This window comes from Pan troglodytes, chromosome 7 (genome assembly GCF_028858775.2).
Source record: "Pan troglodytes isolate AG18354 chromosome 7, NHGRI_mPanTro3-v2.0_pri, whole genome shotgun sequence".
Lineage (NCBI taxonomy): Eukaryota > Metazoa > Chordata > Mammalia > Primates > Hominidae > Pan > Pan troglodytes.
The window spans coordinates 68,194,029-68,214,513 of NC_072405.2; the positions used below are offsets into that span (position 1 = coordinate 68,194,029).

General features: G+C 34.4%; 1 long non-coding RNA gene across 1 annotated transcript in view; it reads right to left on the reverse strand.

The window, feature by feature from the left end:
* The window catches only part of LOC107976500 (uncharacterized), a 43,427-nt gene extending 25,249 nt beyond the window's left edge, over nucleotides 1-18,178 (reverse strand). The window contains exons 1-3 of the long non-coding RNA XR_001720543.3: nucleotides 17,940-18,178; nucleotides 14,385-14,474; nucleotides 7,058-7,294 (exon numbers count right to left, since the gene is read on the reverse strand). This is a non-coding gene — a long non-coding RNA (uncharacterized LOC107976500). The remainder of the gene's footprint in view (nucleotides 1-7,057; nucleotides 7,295-14,384; nucleotides 14,475-17,939) is intronic.
* Nucleotides 18,179-20,485: the final 2,307 nt, after the last annotated feature.

Below are 20,485 nucleotides of genomic sequence, written 5' to 3' on the forward strand. Positions count from 1 at the left end.
AGCTTCATTCTGGGTTACCTTGGCCTGAAGATACACTGAACATCTTTGAGATCTGATACCTGACTTCAGTGTCTTGTCAGTAACAAGGAGTGGTACAGGCTGTGGGAACACCACATGCAAGAATGAAAACCACTAAAGCCCCAGTCTGGTATTGCTAGTTGAGAATTTGGGCTTTAGGTTTTATGTAAAATATCCACATTTTAATTGCTGGAAATGTATACTAATGTATGGGTCAGTACTTTATTGACTCAACAAAGCACAGCAGTCAGCTAGACCTGCCCCATTGACCATGGTGTTTAACAGTGGGTTAAGGCCCATGGGAGGATTTAGCTACATGTTTTGAGAGAGGGAAGTGATAGAGATGCCATGGATTTTGAAAGATGAAGGAAAGAAAAGTGGGTACTTCAAGTTTCACAGGTGGAAGAAGACTAGTTCCCTCTCAAATACAGGGACATAGAAATAAAATGCCTTGTGTGGGAATAGCTACATTGGCACACAGAAGCATGTTCCATCTACTAGCTTCTGCTCTGGGTGCTTCATGGCACTGAACATCACTGCTGGCTATGAGCACTAAAATAGTGCCTGACTGATGGGGGGCTAAGGGTGACAATGATAAAGGTTGGACAAAGGAATCCATTGTGGGCAGCAAAACATATTCCTTTTTCATTTCTCTGGGTCTTGTATGATGCAGTGTAAGAGGGTAAGTTCCAATAATGATAATATTGAAGTTCTCACAAACTTCAGCAAGAGTAAGGGCTCAGCCAGATCAAATTAAATCAGAATATTTTAAAAGAAATACAACATACCTTTCACATAAAGTGCAGTTACAATAACGAGAAAACTTAGAGGGTACACAATATGAAAAATATGAGCTCAATTTAAGAGAAGAAGGAGACTGATCATAATTCTAAGAAGAATTAAAGCCCAAGAGGCTTATTTCCAACTTCCCTCAGACTGGAAATCTCTTGATCACATGTCACTGGTCTTTGACCACTGGAATCAAGTAATTTTCTCTTTACAATGTTTTACTTAGTGTAGTGTTTGCAAGCATAAGGGTTAGAGTTAGACAGCCTAGACTTGATTCTTGCCTTTCGACTCTGCTACTTGTGAATTTAAACAAGTTACTTAATTTCTGCCAAATGAAGATAACAGTAGTACCAAGAGTACTCAGTGCTGTGCAGATTAAATGAGTGTCGAAAGAATACCTAGCATGGTGGCACAGAGTGAGCATTCAGTAAATCTAACTATTCTGAAGACCGCTATCATCATTATTTCCATTACCATTAGTCAGGCTTTAAGACTTTATCACCTAGGAAATCACAAAATTCTAACATCTCCCTGCCTCAGTTGGAGTTCTCTGGTATTTTCCTCATATCAACCTAGAGGGAGGCCATTAAAATAAGGTTTTTATCATTTTCCCCAGTATCTTAAAGACCTTCACTATCTCTCCATTACCTACATAATCATTTTTTTAAATTTATGTATATTTGTAGCTTACACTTAGCTCTCTAACTATGTTTCCTTGCCTGTATCTTAAGTGAATGGTCTCCTAGGTATTAGTCTTGCCCTTCACACTTCTGTTTAAGTACTTCAATGATTAAAATATTTGGTGACCTACTGATAAATTCAAATATTTCTTTCAGGAAAAAAGTTGAGAAAGAGACAACATTTGCTCCACATATATCTGTGGCCGGCATGGTGAAGAAACTTTCACAAATATTGTCCCTATGGTCTTATTTAGCCTTCACACAACATAATTCTGTTTGGAAATGGAACCCTGGGTGTTTTGAACTCTTGATGATGATGGACTTAAAAGAAAATGGATTAAGCATCAGCAGCATAGTATGCCTTGGGCTATTGATGTCTTAAATATGGTGTTACCTGATACTGAAAAACACAAGGTTTGGGAAATAAAGGACAATGCAGCCATTATGTGGTTATCTTAGAACATGGAGCCAGACCATATTGTTATGGATAGGACTGTGGTATATCTAGTGAATATTGCAATCAGGTGGCAGGAAAGGTAAGTGGACCTTAGTTGAGCAAGTGAAAAAACTTGTCTTCCTTATAAAACGGAGATCAATCTTGCTCAGACTCTAAGGTTCTGAGATGCTTCCAATGAGGGCAGAACACAGATATAGATCACAGGTAAAGCAAGGAGGAAGTCTAGAAAAAATGTGAGGATTTGCCCTAAGCAATTATTATTTTCTTTGTGGTATTTTCCTTCTAGTGTCTGTATGGTTTTCACTAAAGTCTACTAAATTTGCTGCTTGATCTCTGCTGAGCTGTGTGAAATTGAACAGGGCACTAGTCTCTTTGGCTACCTGGTAGAGCCCATTTATAGCTGACCCACTCCCATGACCCTCAGTGCCAGGAAACAGCTGATGTGCTTTACATCACACTATATTTGCTTTACAAAATTTTTTTATAAATGGAAAAATACAGAAGGTAGTCTTTTTGTTTTTGATTCCCACTTAATGTTTGCTGGTATTCTTTATGTTATCCCACAGGTCTCTGAATTTATGTGAAATTTTCATCAATCGTGTTAATACCTTTTGGTAATTATTATGTCTGGGAATTTATATTTGCTGATTCATTGTTGTCATGCTTGCCTTTAACTCTTCAAATATGATTTTGCTTTACTTCTTTGAACATATTTATAACAGTTGCTTTGAATTATTTTTCTGATACATTGAGATTCTAGGGACAATCAAAATTAGTGCATTGACTGCTTTTATTTTACACACAGGATGGGTTACACTTTCTTGCTTTTTGTGAGTGCCTTGTAATTTTTGGTTAAAAGCTGGGCATTTAAGGTCATATAATTTAACTTCTCTGAATTCTCATTCCCCCTGCTCCAACATTTGTTGTTGCTGTTTTTTGTTTGTTCATCTGTTTACTAACTCTCCTGGTCTAAATATATGAAATCGTTTGACAACACAAGACAATGTTATAAATTTGGCTTTAAACGTTTGTATAATATATAAAGAAATTATAATTCTAAAGGAATTATGAGGGGGAAAACAGCTTTTTGATTTTATACTTGATATATACCACTTTGATGCTCCCTGTCCTTTTCTGTGGAACTGGAATAATTTCTTATCATAATGAAGAACTTCTTTAGTATTTCCTGTAGTACAGTCAACTAGTGACAAATTCTTAGTCTTCTTTTGTTACGCTCCCAAGAAGTCTGACTGAGAGGAGGAGCAAGTACAGAATCATAAATAACACTTAATGAAATTCAACTTCAGGAAGAGCTAGAGCAAGAGCAGAGTTACAAATAAACAAAGGAAGAATACTTAAGGATATCTAAAACAACACTAAAAAGACTCCTCACAGGTGAACACTATGGGTTTTGAATTAAAAATTCTAGTATATAAATTCAAGTAAAGTTGGTCTCTGATAAATTAATGGCCTGGAAAATCAAGTGCAGGAAATATCTCTAAGTATAGAGCAAAATGATACAAAGAAATCACTTAGAAAAGGATTAAAAACTTAGAGATGGATCTAGGAGATCTAACATAAGAAAAAGTGCTCCAGAAGGAGAAAAATGAATAGATATAAGAGAGGCAATCAAAAAACTATATATACATACAAAAAAATTCATTCAGCAAATAAGAGATCTGTTTCTAAAGATTAAGGAATACTGTGTTTTAATACCAAAATAATAACAAAAGCCAACCACTAAGAAGTATTTTGGTAAAAATACACACACACACACACACACACACACACACACACACACACACACACGGTTCTGACAGAACAAATCATCCCCCTCTTTCCCAACAGCAAACTGCCTTTGGGATGTTTGTTGGTAACTATGAAAGTTGGAAGCCAGTGGAATAGCATCAACAGACTAGTGAAATAAAAAGAGTCTTATTTCAGAATCCTGTGTTCAACCAAGATATTATTCACTTGACAGACTGTTTTTTATTTTAGATCAAGAATATTCAAGAACTTAGCATATTACCCAAGTGGCCACCAAAAGAAAAATATTTGAAAAAGATTCTAACAGCATATGAGGCTATAAATCAGGGAGCTTGGGAAGACAGCAGATCCTGGGAAGAGAACACGGTGGTGAGCAATCACTAAGCATGCATTTAATGATAAGTACAGACCATCTGGAAATATATAATATGAGTTTAGGAAAAACTATGGAGGCCAAGGCGAGCAGATCACAAGGTCAGGAGATCGAGACCATCCTGGATAACACAGTGAAACCCCGTATCTACTAAAAATACAAAAAAATTAGCCGGGCGTGATGGTGGGTGCCTGTAGTCCCAGCTACTCAGGACGCTGAGGCAGGAGAATGGCGTGAACCCCGGAGGCGAAGCTTGCAGTGAGCCCAGATCTCACCACTGCACTACAGCCTGGGTGACAGAGCGAGACTCTGTCTCAAAAAAAAAAAAAAAGAAAAACTATTGAAACAGAAGAGGTGTACTTCAAAGTAAATCCTGTTAAGTTCAAAATTATCCCACCAAATCATATAAATGGAGATGGAGAAAAAAACAGAAAAGTTTTCTCAATTTCTCACTGAAGGGAGGGAAAAAGTAAGAGAGAAGAATGCAAATTATGAGAGACATAATATTCTATGTTATGAAAAAGACAGGAAAGAAGATAAAGATCGTTAGAAAAATGTACTGGGTGGTAGTTATTTAAAAATGATTTTAAAAGAGATTAATATCTATTAAGTTTTCAAGGGTGAAAATGAAGTGAAGAACAAGTTGTCAAAGGAGTAAAATTAAGGGAAAAGGTAAAACAATCTAAAATTTAAAATCAACATAGAGTAGATGAAAATATCAGTTATAATACTTTTTTTACATTTTAATATTGTAGTTAGGATATGACCATAATCAATAAAGATAAAAATTTAAATTAATAATAAAAAGAAATGGCTAAAAGATACAAAGTTTCAGTTATTCAAGATAAATAAGTTCTAGAGATCTACTATACAGCACAGTGCCTATAGCTAATGATATTATATTGTATACTTAAAATTTGCTATGTTGGTCAATCTTATGTTAAGTGCTCTTACCACATATACACAAAAACACCACATCACCATCATCATAAAGGGGATAAGAGAGAACTTTCAGAAAGTGATGCATATGATCATGGGCCTTGATGGTGATGATTGTTTTGAACAGGTTTATACTACCTCCAAACTCCTTACAACACATTCCATTAATAAATAAAGTTTTTAAAATGTCTATCATACCTTCAATAAAGTGATTTAAGAACAAAATATAAACTTGACCTATAAATGAAACCTAATACATTTATTAAGTGTTTAAATGCATTTTCTATGTCATAATATAAATTTTAAAAATAACGAAAGTAATTGAAATATGTTAAATATTTTGAAATTAAAAATATTTTCCTAGATTAAACAAGAAGTAAACAAAAAGTACTCATTATCTAGAAACCAATGGATAGAATACTTTGTCAAAAAGAAACTTATGGAATACAGTAAAAGTGGTGTATCAGGGAATAGTATGATTTTAAGTGCCTGTATTCATGCAGAAAAGAGAAGAAAATACTATAAAACAGATATCTTTGCAATCTTGATAAAGGAACAAAAGAGAGCAAAAATAGACTAGAAATGAGAAAGGAGATAAGGAACCGCTAGAGATGACTACAGACATTACATTGGCAGAAATTTGAGACCTGAAGAAACTACATGCTTGCCTAACAACATTCTGCCAAAATATCGTAACTGATGTTAGAACAAGTGGAGAATTTGTGGACATTTGAGAGATATAAAGTTAACATGAAAAAGGCCACTAGGCAAATGGTTCCGGAGTTGAGTTTTATCTAATCTTTAAAGAACAAATGACTCTAAGATTATTCAAATCAATAAAGAACAAAGTTCCACATGTGATTTATACAGCCATCATTACAAACAAACCTGAAAAGGAAAAACAAATATGACATTATGAATCAATCTTTTTATTACTAAGGTTATAAAAATTCAAAGGAAAAACTTAGTAAATGGAATCTTGCAATGTATTATAAGAATAATACACTATGAGCAAGCAGTTTCTCTTAAAGAATGCAAGGGTGGTTCTAGATCAGGAAATTCATCAATATAATCAACTGAATTAATAAGTTAAAAGAGAAAAAGCATATCATGTGACAAAATGCAGTTATTAAATATTGCAGCCATTGCTAATAAAAAATTTAATAAAAAGAAATAAACGAACAACTTACATATAATAAAAACTATCAAAAACTGAAGACAAATATCTAAAATGGTGGCACTACAATCATTTTAATTAAAATGAGAAACTATTAAGAATTTCTACTATGATATTACTATCATTGTCTTTGAGGCTTTAGAAAATGCAATATACCAAAAAATATATAATATAAATACTTAAAAAGAAGAGCTACTTTTATTTCTTCTTCCTGACATTATTACGTACCTAGAAAGTCAAAAAATATTGAGAAAAAAGCAGAATTCTTAAGAGAATTTCATAATGTGAAAAAATACAAGATAAATATCCCCAATTAATAGCTTTTATATACCCTGGCATAAAATTTTAAAAGTGAAAATGGAAAGGTATTCCATTTATAATAGATACCAAAAACCTTCTATAATATTAAAAATATTAAGAATGTTGTTAATATTCAATAATTCAAACTTAATTAAATTAACAAAATTGATAATTGAAATGTAATATTAAATAATTAAAATATTCTTAAAATATTGATTAAAATATTAAATGATATATTTCCACAATTATATATAAGTTCAATGAAGTGTCAATGAGCATTTTCAGAGACTCATTTGAAAATGTATAAAATGATAAAAGTTCATGGTGGATAATAAATATCTTAGAAAAGATAATAAAGTTATGAAGATAAAAAAATTGAGAGCGGACTTACTTACCAGATATTGGAACGCACTATATGTTCATCACATCAGTGTGGTACGGTAGTCACCCTTTATCCACAGTTTCAGTTTCCATGGTTTGTTACCTGCCATCAACCCTGTGCCGAAAATACTAAACGGAAAATTCCAGAAATAAACAATGCGTAAGTTTTAACTTGCCTGCAGTTCTGAGTAGTGTGATGAAACCTTGGGCCGTCAGGTTCCGTCCCTCTCAGGACATGAATCTTCCCTTTGTCCAGCAGATCCACGCTGTAACAGCTTTCCACCTGTGAGTCACTTAGCCGCCCTTTCTGCGATCACATCGACTTTCTGGTATGGCAGTGCTTGCGTTCAAGGAACAGTTACTTTATCTAATAAAAGTCCCAAAGTACGAGAGTAGTGTTGCTGGCGATTAAGCTATGCCAAAGAGAAACAGTAAAGTGTTTCCTTCAAGTAAAAAGGTGAAAGTTCTCCACTTAATAAGAAAAGAAAAAAAAATTGTATACTGAGGTCGCTAAGATCTATGGTAAGAATGAAACTATCTGTGAAATCATGAAGAAGGAAAAATAAATTTGTGCTAGTTTTTGCACCTCAAAATGCAAAAGTTACAGCCCAATGCTTGTCAAGTAGTTAGTTAAGTTGGAAAAAGTACTAAATTTGTAAGTGGAAGACCTGAACAGAAACGTGTATGGATTGATGGCAATCAGGTTTGGTGCTATTTATGGTTTCAAGCATCCACTGGAGGGGTTGGAACCTATCCCCTATGAATAAGGGGGGAACTACTGTATTAGGATAGCAATAGATAAATACATCACACAAATAAATAATTCAGAATTAGATCCTATGCATTTCCTTTTTCTGGTGTTTAAATTTATGGCAGATTTCCGTACTCTTTAGTGGTCATTCTCCTGAAAACTAGCTTTGTCTTCATGAATAATGTTGGCACTATTTGCAATTCTACATTCAGGGTTCTCATTTAGGAAGACAAATTCCCTGCCCCAACCCCTTCTGTTGAAACCTATGGATCAGCCATGGATAAATATGAGAGGACAGGCCGGGTGCAGTGGCTCACGCCTGTAATCCCGACCCTTTGGGAGGCCGAGGTGGGCAGGTTGCTTGAGGTCAGGAGTTCAAGATTAGCCTGGTCAACATGGTGAAACCCCATCTCTACCAAAAATGCAAAAATTAGCTGGGTGTGATGGCATGCGCCATTGGTCTCCGTTACTCAGGAGGCTGAGGCCAGAGAACCGCTTGAACTCAGGAGGCAGAGGTTGCAATGAGTCGAGGTTGCCTACTGCACTCCAGCCTGGGTGACAGAGTGAGACTCCGTCTCAAAAATAAATAAATAAATAAATAAATAAATAAATAAATAAATAAATAAGAGAGGCTAACTTAATATAATTGACCTTGAATTTAGGTTTGCAATTTTGAAGCTATAGATTTAAATGCTAAAGAGAAAATACAGATAATCACATCCATTTGGAGAAAATATGTAATCTTAGATCTTCATTGTTTAGAGCCACACTATCATCAGGATATATGACTCACATCTTTATGGCTAAACAAATAACCTTTCATTAAATCTAAAGTGAGTAGTACCATGCAATCAAGGGCTGTGAAGAGTTTATTTTCTTGGCTCTTTTTGTTGTTCTTTTATAACACATTTGTGTCCAGTTTTATTGTTCAAAACATCTTCAGGAGACATTATTTTAAACAAAATTGATTGTAATATGGTGATTTAAGTCATCTAGCCATTAGATCTATTTTAAAATTTTGTAAAGGAAACACTGTTTTAGCAAAATTAAATAGAGAAAATTGTGGCAAAACGTGCAGCAATAATTTATTTTTGCAAAACAAAAAGCGTAGAACTGCTCTCTAATTACTAGCCTTTGAGGAATTTACAGCTAAATTAAAATCATCATTAGCTGTTAAGTGTGTTTGCTTTGATTAGTTCCTGTTTTATGGGGTTTTAGGCAGAAGTAATTTTGTGGTATTATTAATGAATTTAATGTTAAGTGGAAAAAACTTTTGTTATCTGACAAGTACCAGCTCTGGAATTAACAGTTTAAATTTTGTCAAAAGTCAGAGATGCTTTCTAACATATTTGCCAAGTATTGAAAATGATTATTTTTTTAAAGTTATCTTAAAAGCTAGTGTAATGGAAAAAAAGAAAATGCCAGTCTTATTCCCTTAACCATTATATCTCAATGTTATAAAGTAGAAAAGCATGGACTTTTAATATAGTCCTGTTCAAAACCACAATTCACCACTCTGACAATTTGGACCAATAACTTAGCCATCCTACACTCAATATTCTTCATCTATAAAAACAGGAATATTAACATCTTTTCCAAAAAAATAGCTTTAAAGATTAAATAGTGAATGTTAAGTAGTATAGTGTCTGTGGTACATGCACTCAGTTAAGAGTTAATCTCTTTTTCCTGTCCTTTCCACTTGATCTTGTGTGTCTAAAGATATTAGAAAACTAATTCCAAGCATCTATCCAAAGATAAATGGAGGGATTTAGCATATTCATGTTATTATTGCATATGAATTTTGGAAAGAGAAATAATCCGAGTGTATGTGAGCTTCCTGTTTTAAACAGATAGTGACAGGAAAAATAAAAGTATATTTTCAACAATTTTGTATCAATGGGAAGATGGTTCTTTTTAAATATAATTTTGTGATTTCTGAGAGCAGTTGAAAATATTTAAACCCTGCTCGTTTCATTTGCGACTAAAACCAGTAATTTAACTTAATTGCTCCATGGGTCCAGATGTTAAGAGCTAGATGGAGTTAGTTAGAGTAGAAACAAACAGAAATTTTTTTAAATGGAAGGAGGAATTAAGAGTTGGCCAAGGCTGCATTATTGCATTTTTGTGGTTCCAACATCATCAAAGTGTTTCATCATACTCTACAAATTTAGTGTCTATGACTCCCACAGATCATCACTATATTCATCAAGGTTAATTCTCAGAATGTTTATGTCATTTTAGACATTTATAACTTATTCTAAACATATTTCCAGCAATTAAATCACAACCACTGCTATGATCTGAGGAAAATATGGATTTTTGTGTATGGCAATGAAAGGATATTTTGATGCTACAAAATTCTTTCTCTGGAAGTCTTCTAACCTCTCTGCATACTGTGGCATGCTTAATTGTGAGACAGAAATAATCACACATATTTCCCAAAGTGTGCATCAAGTAAAAAGATAATGAAAAAAATGCACATTTGTGTTGTCATTATTTTGATCTACTTATTTGTGAAAGAGCAGCATGATCAGAAAATGACCAGAAAAAGATTATGGGTAGGAATAAGTCGCAATATTTCATCATAAAAGATAAATTGCTATTAATATTTAAATTATGCATCAGGATATGAAAGGTTCCTGCAAGTTCCATAGGACCAGCACTGGTTTGCAAACTGGCCAGGGTAAAATTAATGACAGGTGGAAACCATTTTATAGCCCTATTGGCATTCACTCTGATATGATACCACTGCCTTTTGGATGAGAAATGTTGAGAAGCAGCTCTCCATCATAAGCTCTGTACAGAATTTACATTAAGTTGTTTTTCATAAAGTTCTTTTTAAAGTTGTTCCTTTATTTAGAAGAGAACAAGCAGTTAAGCTATTGTGGGGGCATACAGGTTGGTGTGAGTGTGAAAGCATGGTGTTTGTGTAAAAATGTTTCATTAGAAGGATGTAGTCAGTGGAATTAATTCACATGCCTTATACTACTGCTGGACAGAGTTTGCTCTGGTATAACTCAAGAGTTGAAGTTGAGGAATCTCAAGTTATTAAATATTTCAGCCATAAAAGAAATTTTAATGAAAAAACATGTGAGTTGGACTAGAGACCAGCAAATCTGCAATAAAAGTTATTTTTCCTCCAAGAATGTTTAATAATAACTGTTTTTAAAAGTTGTAAGCGTATAAAAACCTAAATATCACTGAGATAATCTACCATTTGATTAGCAAATTCAGTATTTGCTAAATTGCAATCAATCACCAGAACACAAGGATTAGCCCAGTGATTCTTATACAAATTCATTATATGTTTATCACCCATTTTCATGATGGAGCATAAAATTGAAATAAGATAGCAAAAAGGCACCAAATCAAAATAAATTGCATAATGATTCACAACAGACTGTGATAAGCAAAAGACAGCAACATCAACTGAGATCTAGCACCTCAGAAAAAGCACTGTTTTGTTTCTCTGCTATGTAACACAGAGGCGGTACCAGGCAGCCTTACTATCCATCAAGATCACGTCCTGCCCCTAAGCAATCTATATGATGCAAACCGATTTCACTAACAAATGCTCAATTCACACTTACACACAAATATCCCATTCGCAGTTTTAAAACTTTCTTAAAAGAAATGACCTTATTGACTAGTCTCTATTGACATTCATGTGTATGAGTTGCAAGAATCAGGAAAATAAATCTAGTTATGTCAGCGCATTTCCTATAATTTCCTTGTAAAAGTTCTTTCTCTTTGGAAATATTTAATTTTGTTAGTCTATGGACAAATGACTTGGCCTCATTGATTTATTCTAAACTATTCTATATAAAATAGTGATGCACAATTTCTGCTCCTTAGTTCACTTAAAACTGGGTTCTTGTCACACAACCAGGAAAGATTAGGCACACAGACACGTTGAAAGGTGAGGAGAGAGGAATCTATTAAAAGAAAGCTCTCAGTGAAAAAAGAAGAGGTCCTTCTAATAGGCTCCCACCTCATAGATTGAATACTAGGCCACACTCACGAGCTGAAGAAGCCAGGCTCCTCCCCACTGCACAAGGTACGAACTGCTCGTGACTCCACCATGTTCCCCCAGTGTGCGTGTGGGCATTATTCAGAAAGAATCAGTCCGGAAAGGGCGGCCAAACAGGGGCAGTTCTCCCTCTGAGTTGCCTGTTTCCTGGGACCAGCAGTCCAGTCTTTCAGCCTTCAGGCTGTTTTAGGCATGAAGGTGAGGTTTCCAGGGGAACATTGACTGTCTCCTGTCTCTATCAATAGTATCACAAATCATGCATTTTTTTTTCGTTCAAACTTTGGGAAGTAGGTATGATTATCTCTATGTTATAATTAAGTATGCCACAGTTTTCAGAGAGGTTAGAAGACTCCAAGAGAAAGAATTCTGCAGCACCAAAATTTCGTCTCATTGTTATACACAAAAATACATGTTTTCCCCATATCATAGCTATGGTTGAGATTTAATTTTTCATGCTGGAAATATTTTTTGAATAAATTATAAATGTTCAGTATAATTTCAACATTCTGAGGGTTAACCTTGATGAACATAGGGATGATTTAAGAGTCAAAAATGCTACATTTGTTGACTATGACGAACCACTTTGATGGTGTTGGAGCCACAGCATTGCAATGATGCAGCCTTGGTTCCCTCCTGATTCCCTTTTTGTTTCTTCTTTACATTTCAACTATCTCCATGTATCTCTTAACGTCTGGACCCGTGGAGCAATTCTAAAGTTTTTAATAGAAAACTATGGTAAATACAATACTGTCAGTCAAATGATATTTTTAAAATCCAAAACTCTCTTTTGCCACTAAATTTAACAGTGATATTGTACTTGATGACTGTAATTATGATTGTGAGTCTCTGACAAATCTTGAGGAGTATTTTGAATTAACCAAAGGGGAAGAATTCCTGAATTTTTTCAACTATAATGCTTAATTGTTAGCCCATGTAAAGTTTTGGTTTGGTAACTCTTCATGATAATACTACACTCTCAGTAGAAAGAAAATTTACTTATTTCCTAGCTAATTTATTTCTTTCCTTCAACTTAACATAGAGAATAGTAACAACCAAAAAGCTTTCCTTAACCATGAAACAAGGCTAAATAAGGTCTATTTTGTTAATTGTTCTAAATTGTCATTCATATGAGCAAAGAATGAACAGGAGTGAGATGTTACATTCTGGGGATACTGTATTTCCTAGACATAAACCAGAAACTGAAATAATATTTTGAAAATTAATCACAACAAGTAGTGTTGTATTTTTATGGTTATCGTCTTGTACCTCTGAATAACTTTGGTACTCTTGGTTTTGCTTCAGAGCCTTTCAACTCCAGAAGGAAATTGTGTCCTCAAAACTAATGTGTAATATAAGGAAGTCTCATAGCAGTATGTTACAGACAGAATTAGCCATGTAGACAACATATGCTAGTGACTATATATATGGGAAAATTTAGAAACAATAATTTTAGATCACTTGGAAGTATATAAAATGTAAAACTGTAATGTATCCTATAATTAAATTGTATTTGTTAAATTAATAAGGAAACTTAGTCATGGTCAAATGACTATGTTTTTGTTTAACATGCATAAGAATCAAGATTCAGTGAGTAGTTTTTAAAATTAGAATTGTTTTAGCTAATATAGTTTCCTTAGTTCTATTTTTCACTAACAAAAATTATCATGGCAAAATACTATTGATCTTTAAAAAACAGCTTGCAAAGATTGAGTTATGTCTCATTTATTTGTAAGATTCCATATTTCTTTAAAAATTGCAAGGCTTATATAATGGTAATAGGCAAACTTGGTTTTCCATGCATTATCTTATTTTCCCCAAAATTCTATGGAGTTGGCACTCTTACCTCATTTTAAAGATGAGGTATCTGTGACTCAGAGAGGTTAAGTTAATGGTCAGTTTTATCAACAAGTTGTAGAGTTGGGATTTAAATCATACTGTACTTTTGTAGGTATAACACTTATCAATTAAAATTCGTATGCCTCCCCTTCATTTCTTTCCCTTGATTTTATTGTATTACATATTTTTAAGTATAGAAAAATAGAAAAATAACATAACAGCTACCTATTTCATCCCCAACTCTGATTTCACAAATACTGACATTTTGTCATGTTTTTGTTGTTGCTGTTGTTTTGTTGTTTGCCTTTTGGAAGTAAAATGTACTAAATGGAGCTAAGTCAAGCAGCAGCAGGACATAGTGTGAAGCTGCTCATCTCGTCTCTCTGTTCCCACAGCTACAATCCTTTGTTAGTTTCCTAGACCCTTTCTTCTGGACTACATCAACAAATTCACGTGCACTCTCCCTTGCTCCAGTCTGCCTTTGATCAAGTCTATTGCTTATACAACTGGTATGATAATATTCTCCAAACATTGCATTCCTCCTGTCAAACTCCTTTTCAATAATACACAGAGCCTCATTGTTATCTGTGTTATCAAACATTTAGCACTCAAAAACCCACATCACAGGGGTCCTTTTTTTTTCTTTTTAACACTTTTCCCCTATAGACCCGTCCTTTTTATATGATATAGTGTCCTCTTATACCTTACAACATCCCATGGCTTCACCTGGTTTGTGGTTGTGGTTTTGACCAAACCATGCTCTTGGTTTTCTTGCCAACTTTATTAAAAATAAGCCTCTTCCAGAAGGTATTATCTCCTTCACTCCATTGTTTCTCTTCTGGGTATGGCTTTAGTATTCACGGATTTAGTTTGTAAAAATACATACCATTTAACACTTTTCTTGGTTCTGATACCTCTTGGTTCAAGATGGTGGCCTGAGAACATTTATATGCCTCCTGGCTCTTAAAAAATATCACTAGAATGAAAATAAATGTATACAAAAGTGAATAAACCCATAATAGGAAGATAATAGGAGTAAGGGCCTACAGTGAACTAAAGCTATTCATACAATTCTGGCAGACAAAAAGCAGATGTGTGTGGTGACAAGGGAGACAAAGCAGAAATAACCACAAGCCAGAATAACAGAGACTCTGTTTAGAAAGCCATATCTGGGGCAATTTTCTGGGGGCTCCAGGAAGAGGCGCCGCATAGCGTCAGCAAGGACTCAAAAGGAGCACTTCCCAGTGAAGCAAAAGAGTGGCGTAATAATTGGAGAACCCTCACGACGTGTCAGCCCCACCACGGCCCCATAAATGTAGCATGAGTGTGAGCTTGAAATTTGTAACATGAGATGAAAACTGGAGAAGCATCCCTAAAATATATGAACCAATCTGCCTAGAAATAGCTAGGAATCTGGTGAGTTGAACCTACCAGAGTACAGACCTTCTTATTCTGTTTTGAGGTGCTCCTGCTTGCACCTGCAAGCTTCCGCATGTCATATTTTAAAGTAAAATATGCCAATTGATATAGTCATCATGTACCCAAAGAGGCAAAGAAGTTTATAGCCATAAAATAGAAACAGACTTCTATGACAAAAAGGAAAGATCATAGAATAAGAAAGTTTTTAAAAATTAAAAGAATATAACTGTCAGGAATTTAAAAAATTATGGTAGTGTCCAGAGCTATGAGTGACGCTATCTTCAGATTTTAAACACAAACATGCAGATTGAAAATATCAAAAGAAATTGAGTGTTTTGAGGCAAAGTTGAGTAAAAAGGGAATTGAGAGACGCATAAAAGAAGCTAGATAAAGTCCTTTGGATTAAAAGGCTGCTAGATAGTTAAACAGAATAAAAAACAAAATACATTCTCAGAAGTATTTTTGTGAAATTTCAGATTCCCAAGGATAAAGAGCAGATTCTATAAGTTTCCTGTAAGGAAAAAAACAACAAAATAAAAGATTTTATACAAAAGAATACTCAAATGGGCAACAGAGTTCTCTTGCCAGAAGGGAATGGTGTTATGCTCTCACAGAAAGGGAAGACTGCTGTGTGGCCCTCACCTGAATTCCCGTCTATAGTTTATGGGACCTCATATGTGGTTAATATTTGTTAACTTGACCAAGGAAATGGAGATAAAGGAGAAATTTCTCCCACCAGAATAACCCTTCAGCTCCTCTATCTAAAACACCATTGCATTTGTTAGTGGGGTTTGGAATCAGCACTACTGATTTCCTTCATTTGAACTACTATTTTTAAACATAGCAATGCAGCCAGGCGCAGTGGCTCACGCCTGTAATCCCAACACTTTGGGAGGCCAAGGCAGGCAGATTACCTGAGGTCAGCAGTTTGAGACCAGCCTGGTCAACATGGTGAAACCCCGTTTCTACTAAAAATACAAAGATTAGCCAGGCGTGGTGGCACACGCCTATAATCCCAGCTACTCGGGAGGCTGAGGCAGGAGAATTGCTTGAGCCTGGAAGACGGAGGTTGCAGTGAACCAAGACTGTGCCACTGCACTCCAGCCTGGCTGACAGAGCGAGACTCTGTCTCAAAAAAAATAAAAATAAAAAATAAAAAATAAAACCCTTAGCAATGCACCTTGGGTGTCTTTTCCTCTCAGCACATAGAGCTGGACCCCAATCTTTTTTTTCCCAACTTTGTTGTGATACTATTGCCATACCATATAGTTCTCCCAATTGAAGTATAAAATTCAATTATTTTTAGTATAATATCAGATAAGTGCTACCATCACCACAGTCAATTTTAGAACATCTTCACTACCTCAAAACGAAACCCCATATGATTTAGCTAAAAGCCCCTTATCCCTAGTTCTCACCACCATAACCCTAAGCAAACACTTACCTATTTTCTGCCTCATAGGTTTCTTTATTCACATGAGTGAGATCATACAGTATGTGGCCTTTGTAACTAACTTCTTTCATGTAGCATAATGTTTTCAAGGTTCATCCAAGTTGTAGCACTATCAGCACTCCATTTCTTTTCATGGCTGCATAATATTCCATTGTATGAATATGCCATGTTTTGTTTACTCATCCACCAGTTGAACATTTAGAGTGCTTCTACCTTTTGACTATTAGGATTAATGCTGCTATGAACATTCATGTACAAGGTTTTGTGTGGACATATGTTTTCACTTATTTTGGTATATACCTGAGAGTGGAATTGCTGGGTCACATGGTAACTGTATATTTAATCATTTGAACAACTGCCAGACTGTTTCCCAAAGTAATGGTACCACTTTACATTCACACTAGCAGGGTCAGTGTATGAGGGTTTCTGTTTCTCCACATCCTTGCCAGCACTCATTACCTGGCTTTTTGATTCTAGCCCTATTAGTGTATGTGAAGTGCTACTTCATGGTAGTTTTCATTTGCAATTATTTGATGACTAATGATATCAAGAATTTTTTCATGTGCTTCTTGGTCATTTGAACATCTTTCTTGGAGAAATGTCTGTTTTTATCCCTTGGCCATTTTTAAGTTGGGTTATTTCTGAGTTGTAAGAGTTTATATATTCTGACCTAATATCTTTGGGTACTCATTTTCCAGACTCCTACATGGTTCCAATGTTGAGGCTTTTTGCAATGCTGTAACCTACATTCTTTATTTTCAGTTAACAGTGTGGGTATGATTGCAGGTTTCTGATATCATGTTAGTTTACTTTATACGAAATCCTGTAGATCTTTGATATTTGTGAAGGACATATCTTGAGACCGTATTGAACCCATGAGTTTCTATAGGTATAAACGTTTAAAATCTTGACACTTTCTCAAATCACATTTCAGCATGGAGTCCTGCATTTGTTGGGATATCATCAGCCCAGAAGTTAATTGCCTATTAATGAATTGTTATTCATCACTAACAGAGAGAATGTACACTGGTAGGGAAATCACTGACATTTTTATTAATTGTCTTTTAAAAATTTATGTAGAGCATATATAGTGGACTCACTTATGTCGTATATCAGGTTAATTTAAATAGTGAATTATCAAAATATTTTTTGTGGTTATTTTCATGACCTTCTTAGATTTCTTAGTGTTACTTTATTTCTTTCACAACACTGGCAGTTATTTATTTTTGTGATCACTTTACACTGACACACACACACACACACAATAACAAAAGTCACCTTATGTATGCATGCTGAGGATTATAGAATCAAAAACCTACACAGGGTTGTGGATGCTGACTATTTAGGTTTCCTTGTGCCCTCTTCTTACCCCTTAGCTGATTTGCATCTGTACAGCAGCCTTACAACCTGTGCAATTCAAAATTTTCAATTGGAAAAATTACCTATCACTGCATGTCATGCACTTTTGAATTTGCTCTAAAATAGTCAATATGGTAGATGTAAAATCTATTCACCCTAAAGATCTTTTGAATAAAAGCCTAAGAAGAGTGAGAAATAATATTATCTTACTTTCCCTCATTCAGAGTTGTTCAGTAAGCAGAGCTTTTCCACAGAAAGTGATCAAGACGGTGAAGTTCTCAAAATCAGGAGAAATAGTTGAAGGATCTGGGATAAGATTATCCAAAGAGATTTGAAAACTCTTCAAATAGAAAAAGTACTTCCATATGGAAAAATGATTATAGCTTGCTAGTTTAACCACAGAGGGTAGAACTAGGACAGACAAATATAACTTTTGGAGAATTCAGTTCAAAGAAGTACTTTCTAAGAATTAGAACTGAACATTCTTGGAATAGGATGTCATAATAGGTAGAGAATTTTATCAACTTGGACACATTCAACTGAAAGTTGGTCAATCCCTTTATCAGATAATGGTTGTGGTGCTGAGGCAGTGTTAGAATACATATCCTTCCAGGTTTTTCTCATACCACAGATTCTATTCTAAGTTCATACATGTTATAAAACATTTAGGACTTAATTTAATAATTACCAGAGGGCTGAATGTTATTCTTTTGTAATGACATTAAAATTTTACTGTAGCAAGAAATATTAGAATTTATATTCTAATCTCCTGGTCCCTTCTGACTTTAGAATGTTATTGGCAAAAGGGGAGGGGATAGTTTTGCTATTCATCATTCTAGAGACACAAAATTAAGCTATAATTGTCTTAAAGTGTTCCTGCAAAATATAATTTTCTCATGATGTTCATCTGCAATAAAATTGATTTTTACAAAATATATAGTATATGTAACCAGTATCAACAAATTAAATGGTGTTCTAATCTAAATAGGAATAAATACACATTTCAAACATTCAAACTATTTTAAAATATGGTAAATACAATTCACCAAAAATAAATTTATAAAAGCATACATTGATGAAAAATTTAAAACTTTTGTATATAAGCTAATCACTCTCTTATTTGCCTTGTATTGGATATACATATTACTACATTACTCCCAAATATTAAAGGGCTGGTCAATATCTTTGGTCTTAGAGTTTTAGTATATATAGCATGGATAATTTAAAAATGATAATTATCTTTCCCTTACAATGCTATGATCATGCCCCTAGAAATGGACCATAAATATCACATTGGCACTTTTAAGAATAGAGATACCTATTTCCAGATAACTAAGTCCCTACTATTTCTTGAGCCATAAGTCATATGTGACAGATAGTGTAAGAAGAGACGGAAGAAGGTGAATGTTTACATTAAAATTCCATGGGATAACACTTAGGTAATTGTAAGAACTCAGACAAGTCATAAAACATCTCTAAACTTCAGTTTCCTACTCTCTGGTAAGGATATAGTACTCACTATATATAGTCTACGATAATTACAACAACCTTATATGGCAAGTACTATTATACCCACGTTGCATGTAATACAATTTTACCAATGTGCTAGACCAAATTACAGGAGCTTTTATTCAGTGACTGTTTTTATTGTAGTACAGCTGACCCTTGAACAACATGGATTTGAACCACACAGGTCCACTTATACATGACTTTTTCAATAAATATGTTGGAAAATTTTTGGAGATTTTTGATAACTTGAAAAATCCTGCGATGAATCATATAGACTAAAAATACAACAACAAGTTAAGAAAAAGTTAGGTATGTCATGAATGTATAAAATATATGTAGATATGAGCCTACATATATTTTTACTACCGTAAAATATACACAAATCTATTATAAAAAGTAAGAACTTATCATAACTTATGTACACAAATACTTACACATCATACATGGTGCTGTTCACAGTAGAGAGAAATGTAAACAAATGTAAAGATGCAGTATTAAATTATAACTGCATAAAATTAACTGTTGTACATTCTGTACTAATGCAATTATGTAGAAACCCCTTGTTGCTGTTGCAGTGAGCTCAAGTGTTGCAAGTATCTACTTAAAATGGCTATGTGACGTAATCATCTTCCCATGAGCAGTTTGTCTGTCCAGTAAATTGCCTATTGTGGTAAAAAGTGATCTCTCTTGGTTCTTGTGTATTTTTCATAGTGTTTAGTGTAATACTGTAAACTTTGAATCGTACTATGCGACCTACATGAAGTGTCACCAGTGATGCTGGAAGTGCTCCCAAAAATCAGAGAAAAGTCAGAAAAGAAAAAGTTGAATTGCTTGATGTGTATTGTAGGTTTAGATCTGCAATTGCAGTTGCTTGCCATGTCAAGATAAATGAATCTAGCCTAAGGACCATTGTAAAAAATAAAAGGAGCCTTGTGAAGCTGTCCCTGTAGCTATGCCAGTAGGTGCAAAACGCTTGTACTTTTTGTGAAATATCTTTTTATCTTGTATTGAAAATGCAGTTTTTATGTGAGTGCAGAATTGCTGTAAGAAAAGCATCTCTAGACTAATATGATTTGAGAAAAAGTGAAGTCATTATATGACAACTTAAAGCAAAAGGAAGGTGAAGAATCTAAAGCTGGATAATCTAATGCCAGCAAAGGATGGTTTGATCATTTGGCTTAAAACATGTCAAGATCACAGGAGAAGTAGCTTCTGGCAACCACAAGGTAGCAGATGAGTTCCCAGGT